The sequence below is a fragment of the Equus przewalskii genome, chromosome 10, assembly GCF_037783145.1.
Source record: "Equus przewalskii isolate Varuska chromosome 10, EquPr2, whole genome shotgun sequence".
In the NCBI taxonomy this organism is placed as follows: Eukaryota; Metazoa; Chordata; class Mammalia; order Perissodactyla; family Equidae; genus Equus; species Equus przewalskii.
In genome coordinates, this window is record NC_091840.1 from 52,327,679 (window position 1) to 52,340,177 (window position 12,499).

At 41.7% G+C, this 12,499-nt stretch overlaps 1 protein-coding gene across 7 annotated transcripts in view; it reads left to right on the forward strand.

Moving 5' to 3' along the window:
- GLP2R (glucagon like peptide 2 receptor) overlaps positions 1-12,499 on the forward strand; it is a 66,086-nt gene that overhangs the window by 13,480 nt on the left and 40,107 nt on the right. The gene's annotated exons all lie outside the window — the stretch shown is intronic.

Below are 12,499 nucleotides of genomic sequence, written 5' to 3' on the forward strand. Positions count from 1 at the left end.
ATGCACCCTGGGGCCCAAGCCGCCAGGGCCCCCAGGTGGCGGTCGGCTTTAGGGGCCACACAATGAGACTTTCCCCAGCTTGTCTGCCCCAGACTCCCCTACGGGAAGTCCACAATCACACAAAACGGCAAACCCTGTGGCAGCCACTGAATTTCTTCCACTGCCAGGGTGAAATGTGAACCCATCAGGGATATCAGTCTTCAGCGTTGGTCCTCGCCTTTGCGCATGCTGTTCCTCTGCCTGAAACACCTGGAACTCAAGCTCTTCTGCAGCGTCCCCCTCTCATTGTGCAGGTTTCAGTTCAATGTCTCCTTCAAAGCAAAGGCTTCCCAGGCTTTAAGGCATTAAGAATGGCCTCCGTGGTATCCCTCCCCCTGCCACCCCATTTCGTCCCTTTACAGCACCTGCCACTCTCCAACATTCTCGCGTGTTTGCTTATTTCTCATCCAGCCCCCCCCCCCCATTAGAATGTGGACTCAGTGGCAGTGGGAGACATGTGCCTCCAGGGAACACACACGTGGCTCCGGGGTTACGAGCTCAGGGTCAATGGCCAGACTGCCCAACTGCATGTCCAGGCTCTTGGCTTCCTGGCTCTTCATACCCAGATGCTTCACCTCTCTGTGCCCCTGTGTCCCCACCCATCCCACGGGATAGGGTGCGTGTGATCACTGTGAGGATTTGAAGGTTAATAGACATAGCATTCTTCAGAGACAGCCTGACCCCTAGTCAGCACTCCACAAGTAGGAGTCACTGCTCTGTCCCCAGGATCAGCGAGGTAACTGGGCAGCAAATCATCAGAGCTGCTCAGCAAATGCTTGTTAGGGGAGCAAACAAATCTATATTCAGACGTCTCTCCACGCATTTTCTTTCCAGGATCTTACTCTGCAGCCCTGTCATTTTCTTGTTGGGCACTTGCTCTTCTCCCCAAAAACCTCCTGTTTGTACAAATGCCACCACCTTCCTTCAAAGTGAAGTGCAGGAGGCCGGAGGAGCAGAGGAAAGTGTTCCGGACACCGTCAGATATCTAGGACCGCGTCTTAGTTTCTTTTATTTGGTCAGGCTGTGAAGCACCTACTGTGTGCTAGACTTTTACTCCAGGCACTGGGCATAAACAATAACCGAGAGATGGATTCTGCCTTCATGGAGCTGTGACTCTCAGGAGACCTAGAGAGACACCGCCTGAAGCAGTTAGGACTTTGCAGGGCCAAGTAGGGGAGGGGCACAACTCTGAGTAGGCTTTGAAACGATGCTCTGGGAAGTCGGAGAGAGGTCAGGAATGGGGCCAGGCTGGAGGGAGAGGCGGGGAGAACAGGCAGGAGTTGTTGCAGGAGCTCAGCCCAGATACGGAGAGAACGCCAGTAGGGGCGGAGAGCAGAGGGAGGTTGGACTTACCCATCGGATCAGTTGTGGAGGTGCCAGGAGAGCGTAGAGTCAAGGGCACCAGACATCTCACGTGTCTGGCTTGGGCCCCCAAGGAGCTCTGAAAGGCCCCACACTGAGACCAGGGTTGGAAAAGAGCCCTTGTCCTTTCACCTCTCCGGGGATCTGGCTATTTCACCAGCCAATTCTTTGCCGTAACTTGAGACTGCAAACCCCCAAGTTGTGGCTTGCTTCTTTCATAATTTAGTTGGATTTTGAAATTCTCTAGCCATTCTTTAGTCATTCTAATGTTTCCCAGTCGAACACTAAAGGTATTTTAACAAAGTCAGGGGACAGGGGAAAGTAAGGAGTTTAGCTCTAGAAACACTATCTGTGTGACGTCAGCCTCATAACTTCTCTCCGAGCATCCACGCAGTGAGGTTGATGATGCTGACTTTGCACAGGCTGGTGGCGAGGCTGGAGGGGGCGATGGGGTTGGGGGGACTCATCATGTCTGGGCACCCACTCGGCGCTCAAGACTCACGATTACGACAGTTCTTCCCCTCAGAACGTCTTCCTTGGTCCTCGACAAACAAAATTCTGTCGGTCCCGGGCCTCTCCCTGGTCCACTCCAAGGCAACGATCACAGTCTGCTTGTCAGTGGGAGTGTCTGGTGTCTGATGGTGGCTTTTCTGCGGTGGCTACTTGGGTTTATTTTTAAAAATATGTAATATTTCATCTGACTTTCAAGAATCAAAAAACTACTTTTGCGTTAAGATTTATATATATGTATACGTGCACACAGACGTATCGCCAGTACCTCTGAATACTTTTAGAAAGGTTTTTAATTAATTTTTGGTGCCACTTACAAACTAGTTATTTCAATGCCCTTTTTTACATTTTGAGCTGCGTTAATACATTTAAGATATTAGATGCTTTAAATATTTGAATTATCATAGGTACTGTATTTGTTATAACAGGCAAATCTTCTTTAATTCTTACGTAATTCTAGTTCATTGAATGCATCAAGCTTATCTGATGAGTCTTAGATTTTCTTCAATAAGTCAATACTTTTTTCATTAAGTTTCCAATTTAAACTTCAAGTCAAGTACTTATTGGCATATTTCGTATTGGAATCCCAAGACTAATCCTAATCTTCTGATATGCTGTATTCTCTAAATAGTAATACCAATGACGTAAAGATCGTGCAGGTCATTTAAAAAGCCCCTATATGAGGGACGAGTAGAAGGATAGATCTGTGATGACGCCCAGCAAAGTGTTGCTGGAGAGGCCGGCTGGGGGGTGCAGAGGGGGGAGGCGTGCGCAGGTGTTCTTGGTAAAAATCCCTTTCCCCCTCGCCGTGGGTTTGACCGTCCTGGCTGTGGCTTTTCCTTCAGAGCCTGGAGTCACATCTTCCCATCAGGCATGAAGAGCCTTCCATGGGAGCCTCTACATCCGCCGAGAATTCTTTGTAGACCTCTTTTCAATGTGATTATTTGAGTTGAGTTGACAGACTTCTGCGTTCCTTGTACAGTTGAACCATGTGACAGGTCACACCTCTTAAAGGTATTAAAATGATACCTGTGGTTGGACTGGATTCAGCTTATCTCAGGAATTTGTCTGACTTTTGTCACAACACCAAACTCATGCTAATTGCATGCCTTGAATTAGGCAAATTGTATATTTTTATCAATTTATACTGGACTAAGCTGCTTGAGAACAATGACAAAGTCGTAGTTATATCTGAGTGCCCGCCACCCCCTGGTGTAGTACTGGGGTGCGGAAAGCCTTTACACACAGTGGGCACTTAGGAAGTCCTGAACGAGTGGCTTCGTGGATTCTGAGTCACTGGGTCTGGGGGGGCCCGGGCGTCAGTGCTGGCACTGATGTGCCCTAGGTGATTCCACTGCACAGCGAGGCTGGGAGCTGAGGCCTGAGGAAGGAACCGACCAGAACGGGGAGGGGCCTGCCGCTTCCTCTGGACTGAGGTCTGCAGCGGTCTGTCAGCGACAGGGACAGCAAAGCGGGGTCTGAAAACGGCACTTTCCAAGACAGGAAGCAAAGGTTTCTCTTTCTAGAAAAGTGAAGGCAAGGGCATTGCCTCCTCCCCTCTCCACATGGCCCTATTTCCAAGAATTTCAATACTTAAAAAAAACAACTTCAGGCCATGTTTACCTGTGTTTCTAATAGAGGCTTGACATTTTGCCCAAAAAAGGCTAGTATTAGCAAATCTTTGCCCTTCAGAGTTTTGGCAAAGAAAATATGTTATGTTCTTCCAACTGACAACACACTGGGGGTCCTCAGGCGCATTAAATGGTACTTTTTAAGGAGATTATGCGTGTGTGTATGTGTGTGTGTGTGTGAGCACACGTGCATAAACATGAAGTATGTTTACATTCCTTGGTATAAAATTATGTTTAGTAGTGTCAAAATAAATTATCTCACCTTTATTCAAGCTGTTTTCTTTGCCCTTAAAAAAGTGCCTTCTATGCTCAAATGCAGAATTTAATTCATATATATGTATATAATTTTAATTTTCAATGTAACTTGTAATATATCTATTTTCCCATTTTATTTTGAAATATCCAAACATACAGAAAAGTTAAAAGAGTAATAAATTAAACACGCGTAGACCCACTATCTAGAGCCAAAATGTGTTCACATGTTGCCACATTTGCTTTCTCTCCGTCTCTCTCTTTCTGAAACGTTGGAAAACAATTCGCAGACGTCATGAGATTTCACCCCTAAATATCCATCAGGTACTTCCTAAGATTAAGGACATTATTCCACATAACTGAAATTCCATTATTCCATAGATGTGTGGTTTTATTTCTGGGCTTTCAATTCTGTTCCATTGATCTGTGCAACCTGTTTTTGTACTAGTACCATGATGTTTTGATTACTGTCGCTTTGTAGTGTGTTTTGAAGTTGGGGATTGTGATGCCTCTAGCTTTGTTCTTTTTTCTCAGGATTGCTTTAGCAATTCGGGGTCTTTTGTTGTCCCATATGAATTTTAGGATTCTTTGTTCTGTTTCTGTGAAGAATGTCATTGGGATTCTGATTGGGATTGTGTTGAATCTGTAGATTGCTTTAAGTAGTATGGACGTTTTAACTATGTTTCTTCTTCCTACCCATGTGCATGGAATGTCTTTCCATCTCTTTATGTTGTCATCAGTTTCTTTCAGGGAAATCTTGTAGTTTTCATTGTATAGGTCTTTCACTTCCTTGGTTAAATTTATTTCAAGATATTTTGTTCTTTTTGTTGAGATTATGAATGAGATTGTGTTTTTGAGTTCTCTTTCTGTTAATTCGTTATTAGAGTATAGAAATGCTACTGATTTATGTGAGTTGATTTTATACCCTGCCACTTTGCTGTAATTGTTAATTACTTCTAGTAGCTTTCCGATGGATTTTTTTTAGGGTTTTCTATATGTAAGATCATGTCGTCTGCAAACAGCAAGAATTTTACTTCTTCATTGCCTATTTGGATTCCTTTTATTCCTTTCTCCTGCCTAAATTCTCTGGCCAAAACCTCTAATACTATGTTGAATAAGAGTGGTGAGAGTGGGTACCTTTGTCTTGTTCCTGTTTTCAGAGGGATGGCTTTCCGTTTTTCCCCATTGAGTATGATGTTGGCTGTGGGTTTGTCATATATGGCCTTTATTATGTTGAGGCACTTTCCTTCTATCCCCATTTTATTGAGAGTTTTTATCATAAATGGATGTTGGATCTTGTCAAATGCTTTCTCTGTGTCTATTGAGATGATCATGTGGTTTTTGTTCCTCATTTTGTTAATGTGGTATATCACATTGATTGATTTGTGGATGTTGAACCATCCCTCTGTCCCTGGTATAAATTCCACTTGATCATGGTGTATGATCTTTTTAATGTATTGCTGTATTTGGTTTGCCAATATTTTGTTGAGGATTTTTGCATCTATATTCATCAGTGATATTTGCCTGTATTTTTCCTTCTTTGTGTTCTCCTTGTCTGGCTTTGGGATCAGGGTGATGTTGGCCTTGTAGAATGTGTTAGCAAGTGCTCCATCTTCCTCAATTTTCTGGAATAGTTTGAGAAGGATAGGTATTAAATCTTCTTTAAATGTTTGGTAGAATTCTCCAGAGAAGCCGTCTGGTCCTGGAATTTTATTTTTGGGGAGTTTTTTGTTTCAGTCTCTTTGCTTGTGATTGGTCTATTCAGATTCTCTATTTCTTCCTGATTCGGTTTTGGGAGGTTGTAAGAGTCTAAGAATTTATCCATTTCTTCTAGGTTGTCCAATCTGTTGGCATATAGTTTTTCACAGTATTCTGTCATAATCTTTTGTATTTCTGTGGTATCTGTTGTGATTTCTCCTCTTTCATTTCTAATTTTATTTATTTGAGTCTTTCTTAGTGAGCCTGGCTAAGAGTTTGTCAGTTTGTTTATTTTCTCAAAGAACCATCTCTTTGTTTCATTGATCCTTTCTACTGTCTTTTTTGTTTCAATTTCATTTATTTCTGCTTTTTGTTATTTCCCTCCTTCTACTGACTTTGGGCTGTGTTTGTTCTTCTTTTTCTAATTCTGTTAGGTGTAGTTTGAGATTGCTTATTTGAGACTTTTCTTGTTTATTGAGGTGGGCCTGTATTGCAATGAATTTCTTTCGTAGGACCACTTTTGCTGCATCCCAAATGAGTTGGTATAGTGTGTTTTCATTTTCATTTGTCTCTAGATAATATTTGATTTCTCCTTTGATTTCTTCAATGATCCCTTGGTCATTCAGTAGCCTGTTGTTTAATCTCCACATCTTTTCCCCTTTCCCAGCTTTATTCTTGTAATTGATTTCTAGTTTCATAGTATTATGGTCAGAAAAGATGCTTGATATTATTTCAATCCTCTTAAATTTGTTGAGGCTTGCTTTGTTTCCCAACATATGGGCTATCCTTGAGAATGTTCCATGTGCACTTGAGAAGAATGTGTAACCTGCTGTTTTTGGATGTAGTGTTCTATATATATCTATTATGTCCCTCTGGTCTAGTTTTTCATTTAATTCTACAATTTCCTTGTTGACTTTCTGTCTGGATGATCTATCCATTGGTGTTAGTGGGGTGTTGAGGTCCCCTACTTTATCATATTGTTGTTGCTATCTCCTTTTAGTTTTGTAAGTAGTTGCTTTATGTACTTTGGTGCTCCTGTCTTGGGTGCGTATATATTTATAAGTGTTATGTCTTCTTGGTAGAGTGTCCCTTTTATCATTATAAACTGCCCCTCTTTGTCTCTCTTTACCTGTTTTGCCTTGAAGTCTACTTTGTCTGATATAAGCATGGTGACATCCGGTTTCTTATGTTCACTGTTAGCTTGGAGTATCATCTTCCATCACTTCACTCTGAGTCTGTGTTTGTCTTTGGGGCTGAGGTGTGTTTCCTGGAGGCAGCATATTGTTGGGTCTTGTTCTTTAATCCATCCTGCCACTCTGTGTCTTTTGATTGGAGAATTCATTCCATTTACATTTAGAGTGATTATTGAAATGTGGGGACCTAATGCTACCATTTTATTGCTCATTTTCCGGTTCCCCTGCATTTTCTTTGTTTCTTGTCCAATGAGTTTTGGACTACCAATTCAGTTAGGTAGTTTTCCATTTTGGTGTTCTTCTTATTTGTAATTTTTGTCTCTGTTCTAATTATTTGTTTAGTGGTTACCGTGTGGTTTGTATAAAACATCTCATAGATGAGATAGTCTGTTTTCTGATAGCCTGTTATTTCCTTAGACTAAGCCAGTTCCATCCCTTTCCTCTTCCTCTTCTAGGTTGTTATTGTCAGATCTTTTTTTCTTCTTGTGTTGTGAGTTTGTGGTTAAAATGACAAGATTATATTTATTCTTGGTGTTTCCCTTCCCTTTATCTTTAATGTTATACTTAAGCGTTTGCTAACCAGTTCTGATGGAGAGCTGCAATTTTCTGATTTTGTCTTTCTACTTATCCCCTTTGCTCAGGGTTTTGTAACCCCTTTCCTTTTTTTTTTTTCCCCCAGGTATGAGGGCCTTCCTGAGCATTTCTTGTGTGTGTGGGGGCGGGGGGCAGTTTTGTGGCGATGAACTCCCTTAACTTTTGTTTATCTGGGAAAGTTTTTATTTCTCCATCATATTTGAAGGATATTTTCACTGGATAGAGTATTCTTGGCTGCAAGTTTCTGTCTTTCAGGGTTTTGAATATTTCATTCCACTCTCTCCTAGCCTGTAAGGTATCTGCTGAGAAATCTGCTGACAGCCTGATAGGGGTTCCTTTGTAGGTTATTTTCTTCTGCCTTGCTGCCCTTAATATTTTCTCTTTGTTGTTGACTTTTTTTTTTTTTTTGGGAGGAAGATTAGCCCTCAGCTAACTACTGTCAGTCCTCCTCTTTTTGCTGAGGAAGCCTGGCTCTGAGCTAACATCCGTGCCCATCTTCCTCTAGTTTATACGTGGGACGCCTACCACAGCATGGCTGCCAAGCAGTGCCATGTCCGCACCCGGGATCCGAACCAGCGAACCCCAGGCCGCCGAGAAGCGGAACGTGCGAACTTAACCACTGCGCCACCGGGCCGGCCCCTCTTTGTTGTTGACTTTTGCAAGCTTCACTACTATATGCCTTGGGGTTGGTCTTTTTACATTGATAGTTTGGAGATCTATTAGCTTCTGTCACATGGATTTCCAGCTCTCTACCCAGGTTTGGGAAATTCTCAGCTATTAGTTCTTTGAACAAGCTTTCTGCTCCATTCTCCTTCTCTTCTCCCTCTGGGATACCTATAATCCTTATGTTGCATTTCCAAATTAATTCGGATATTTCTCAGAGAGTTTCTTCATTTCTTTTTAATCTTAGTTCTCTCTCCTCCTCTATCTGAAGCATTTCTGTATTCATGTCCTCCAAACTGCTAGTTCTGTCCTCCATATTGTCAGCCTTACTGTCCAGGGAGTCCAGATTTTTCTTAATCTCCTCCACTGTGTTTTTCATCTCCAATGTTTCTTTTTTTTTTAAGATTTTACTTTTCCTTTTTCTCCCCAAAGCCCCCTGGTACATAGTTGTGTATTTTCAGTTGTGGGTCCTTCCAGTTGTGGCATGCAGGACGCCGCCTCAGCATGGCCCGATGAGCAGTGCCATGTCCGTGCCCAGGATTAGAACAGGCGAAACCCTGGGCCGCCGCAGTGGAGTGCACGAACTTAACCACTCAGCCACGGGGCTGGCCCCCATCTCCAACATTTGTGATTGATTCTTCTTTATAGTATCAAGCTCTTTTGTGACGTAGCTCCTGAACTCATTGAGTTGTCTATTTGTATTCTCTTTTAACTCATTGAGTTTTTAAATGATTGCTATTTTGAATTCTTTGTCATTTAGGTTATGGATTTGTGTGTCTTCGGGATTGTTTTCTGGGTACTTGTCATTTTCCTTCTGTTCTAGAGATTTAATATATTTTTTCATAATATATGAATGGCATGGATTTGTGCCTCCACATGGAGATAGAGTTTGGTTACTGCTTCCACTTGCTGCCACTGGGGGTAGGTGGCAGCCCCTGTGTAATCTTTGTCCAGGATCTCTGCCAGCTGTTCCTGACCAAGCCTAGGCCCCTCCTTGGGATCATAGTGGCCCTGTGGGGCCTCCCGTCAGCTGTGGGAACAATCATATGGGGGCTTTGGGTTACTGGTGCCTGTTCCCACAGACCCACCTAGAACACGCTCCATCCTTAGGGTCTGCAGCAATGTTAGGGGCTTTCATGGCAGCTGGGAGCTGGTTTTCCCAGACTCACAGCTCTGCCACTCTCTGGTTCCACTGCATCTCACTTGCACACTCTGGGCCGCAGCAGAGCTATGGGCCTCTAATGCAGCCAGCGGTTAGTTCACCTGGCCGTGCCGCTTCTGCTCTTAGGTCACCCAGCCTTTGTGCTTGGTGGGTGTGGCCTCCCCACTAGGGCTGAGTAGAGGCTTTCCCTGGGGCTGCTGTGGAACCATGGATTTTCCCTCTGGACTAAGGAGCAGTCACACTGGGGCTCTGGATTGTCCCCACTCACTTGCACAGTCCCGCTGGATCTCACTTGCCACCTCAGGGCCACAGTAGAGCTATGGGTATTTAATGCAGCCAGCACAAAGCTGACATTGGCTTTTTTGGGAGACCATAAAACTTTGTTGTAGAATGTCACACCATCTGGATTATTTGTTTCCTCAGGTTATCATTAAATGTGCTCCTCCATCTTCTGTATTTCCAGTGAGCTCAAAGTTAGGTTTATAGGCTTGGTACGACTCAAGTTAGTCCTCACTGGTGCTGTGTACATTGTATAGCATCACATCAGAAGACCAAAATGTCAGATGTCACACTATAATGATGTTGCGTTTGATCATTGGTCAAGATAGCACCAGCCAGATCTCCCTGTGGTAAAGGTACATTTCTCCTTTTGTCTTTGCTCAGTAATTGATGGGCTGATACTTTGGTACCATGTGTTTATCTTGTTCCCTGACAAAGCTTCATCGGTGTTTTAACCTTCCTTGATGATGCTTGCTTGAATTGATGCAAGCTCTAGCATTCCTTCTACATTTCCTGGCTGGCAGTCTTCTGAAAAGAAGACCTCTTTGTCCTTCCCTCATTTTTTGAGTATTTCTATGGACCTACAGGTTGTTATTATTATACTTATATTTATTCTTGATATTATATCTATTATCATATATTGTATAGAGAGATATTATATATGGTGATGTTATTATATTACTTATATTTATTATTCTTTTTGCTGCTCAATGTCTTCTGGATTTAGCTCATGAAATCCCTTCAAACCAGCTTCATGTCCTTTTTTTATGATCCCATGGTCTCTGAGCTCTTCCTTATTTTGTGGCACGACAAGATCGTCCAAGCTCATCTTATATTTCCCGTTCCAAGCCCAAATGACCTATTTCTTCAATAAGTCCTGGATTCTTTAAATGGAGGAATGGCATTAGAAACCAAGATCTAAGTGCTAGGTGTGCTAGGTCGTAGGACCTTTCAGTGTACGGACCTAAGAAAAAAACATTTTTATAATGAAGACTTCATATTGATAATTCTGCTTCAAATTTAACATTTAGGATTTTTGCTTGTCTTCTTTTACTTTGCATTATGTAGCTGTTCTCTTTCAGGGGAAGTTTTGCTTCCTGATAACTTTATCATAATTAATTATTTACCTTTCCCTACAGTACATGTAAAACGGTTTCAACTTTAAAATATTAAAATTGCCACTAAGAATATGAACCTACTTGGTAAAATTTAAGATTCTTTGCAGCTCTTTTTTTTTTAATAGCAGTAACACTGGTTTATAACATTACATAATTTTTAGTTGTGCATCATTATAGTTTAATTTCTGTGTAGATTACATCATATTCACCACCCTCTGGTAACCACCAATCCAATCTTTGTCTCTATATGTTTGTTTGTCATTATTTTTATCTTCTACTTATGAGTGAGATCATATTGTATTTGACTTTCTCCCTCTGACTTATTTCGCTTAGCATATTACCCTCAAGGTCCATCCATGTTGTCACAAATGGCCAGATTTCATCATTTCTTATGGCTGAGTATATTCCATTGTGTATATATACCACATCTTCTTTATTCATTCGTTTTGCAGCTCTTTTTATCCTCAGACCATATCCCATGTTCAGAGTACTGTAGTCATAATTATTTGCAATAATTATTTTCTCTTTATGGTCATGTTATTAATTGAATATACAGTTTTATTCATTTGTTTCTATTAGTGCTATAAGTTTGCCATTTTTGTTCTTCTCTCTTTAATTTTATTTTTTAGTAAACAACATATGGCAGGCTTTGAAAGCCAAAACTATATAAATAAGTATACTCAGAGAAGTCCTGCTCCCATCACTATCTCTACCCTGTTTCTACCTACCCCCTATAGATAACTATTTTTATTATTTTCTGGTTTATCTTCTCACTGTTTTTTCTTTTCTTTGTATCAAATTATAATATGCATCTTATGTTTCTTTTTGCAAAACTAAGCAAATATATAAACATGTTATTTCCCATTTTTCTCACACAAAAGGCAGTATACCAGGTATCCTATTCTGCATCTTGATTTTTTTCACTTAACAACATATCCTGGAAATTACCTTGTATTAGTTCCTATGAACATTTCTCTTTTTTTCTTTTTACAGCTGCATAGTTCTCTATCATGTAAATGTACTATAGTTTATACTATACTATACTCTCTTGTGGTCATGAGTTATTTCCAATCTTTTATTACTAATGATGCTGCCTTGAATAACCTTGTAAGTGTATGTTGGTTCATGTTTGTGGTGGTTTATCTTTCAGAAGATTCGTAGAAATGGGATTACTGAATTAAAGGTAGATGCATATATAATTTTGTTAGATTTTGCTAAATTCCCCTCCAGAGGGGTTGTACTATTTTTCCCTCCCTTCAGCAATGTATGAGAATGTCTGTTTCCCCAGTGGATGCTTATTGCACATGGATTATGACGCATTTCATGAAGATGTCTAAGTGACTTAAGATTCACCAGTTGGTACTGAGAGTGAACTGGAGACTAGCTGGGCGTTCTGGGGCCTCTGGGAAGTAGCTACGTTTTGGTAGAGCCCTGAATGTAGAAGACAGTTTAAGAAACTCCTCTAAAGCAGTGAATTAAACCAGCTGCACCAGGTGCTATTGGTGCTCATCCACACCCCCTAGCCCTAACCAGTTCACGGCACAGCTGTCTAATCTCTCACCTCTAGTATGTGCATGTCTTCACTGGTCCTCTGGTTCTTGGAGGCCACTTTGTCTGCTGGAAAGTAGGTCCAAAGTTCCAGGGAATTAATGCCCACTGGAGGTAGCCCTCAACCAGAGACTGGCAGGAATTGGTATATAAATATCCCAGCTCCCTCAGCCTTGGGGTGGTTAACGCTGAGGATTTCAGAGCTTGTGCAGTGGGATTAAGATCCAGTTGCCCACAGTGGTAACTGTCTTGATATTGCACCCTTTCTTTTTTTTTTCTTAAAGTTTGGCACCCAAGCTAACATCTGTTGCATTTGTTGCCAGTCTTCCTTTTTTGTTTTTTCCTTCTTCTCTCCAAAGTTCCCCAGTACATAGTTGTATCTTCTAGTCGTAGGTCCTTATTGCTCTGCTATGTGGGATGCTGCCTCATCATGGCTTGATGAGCCATGCT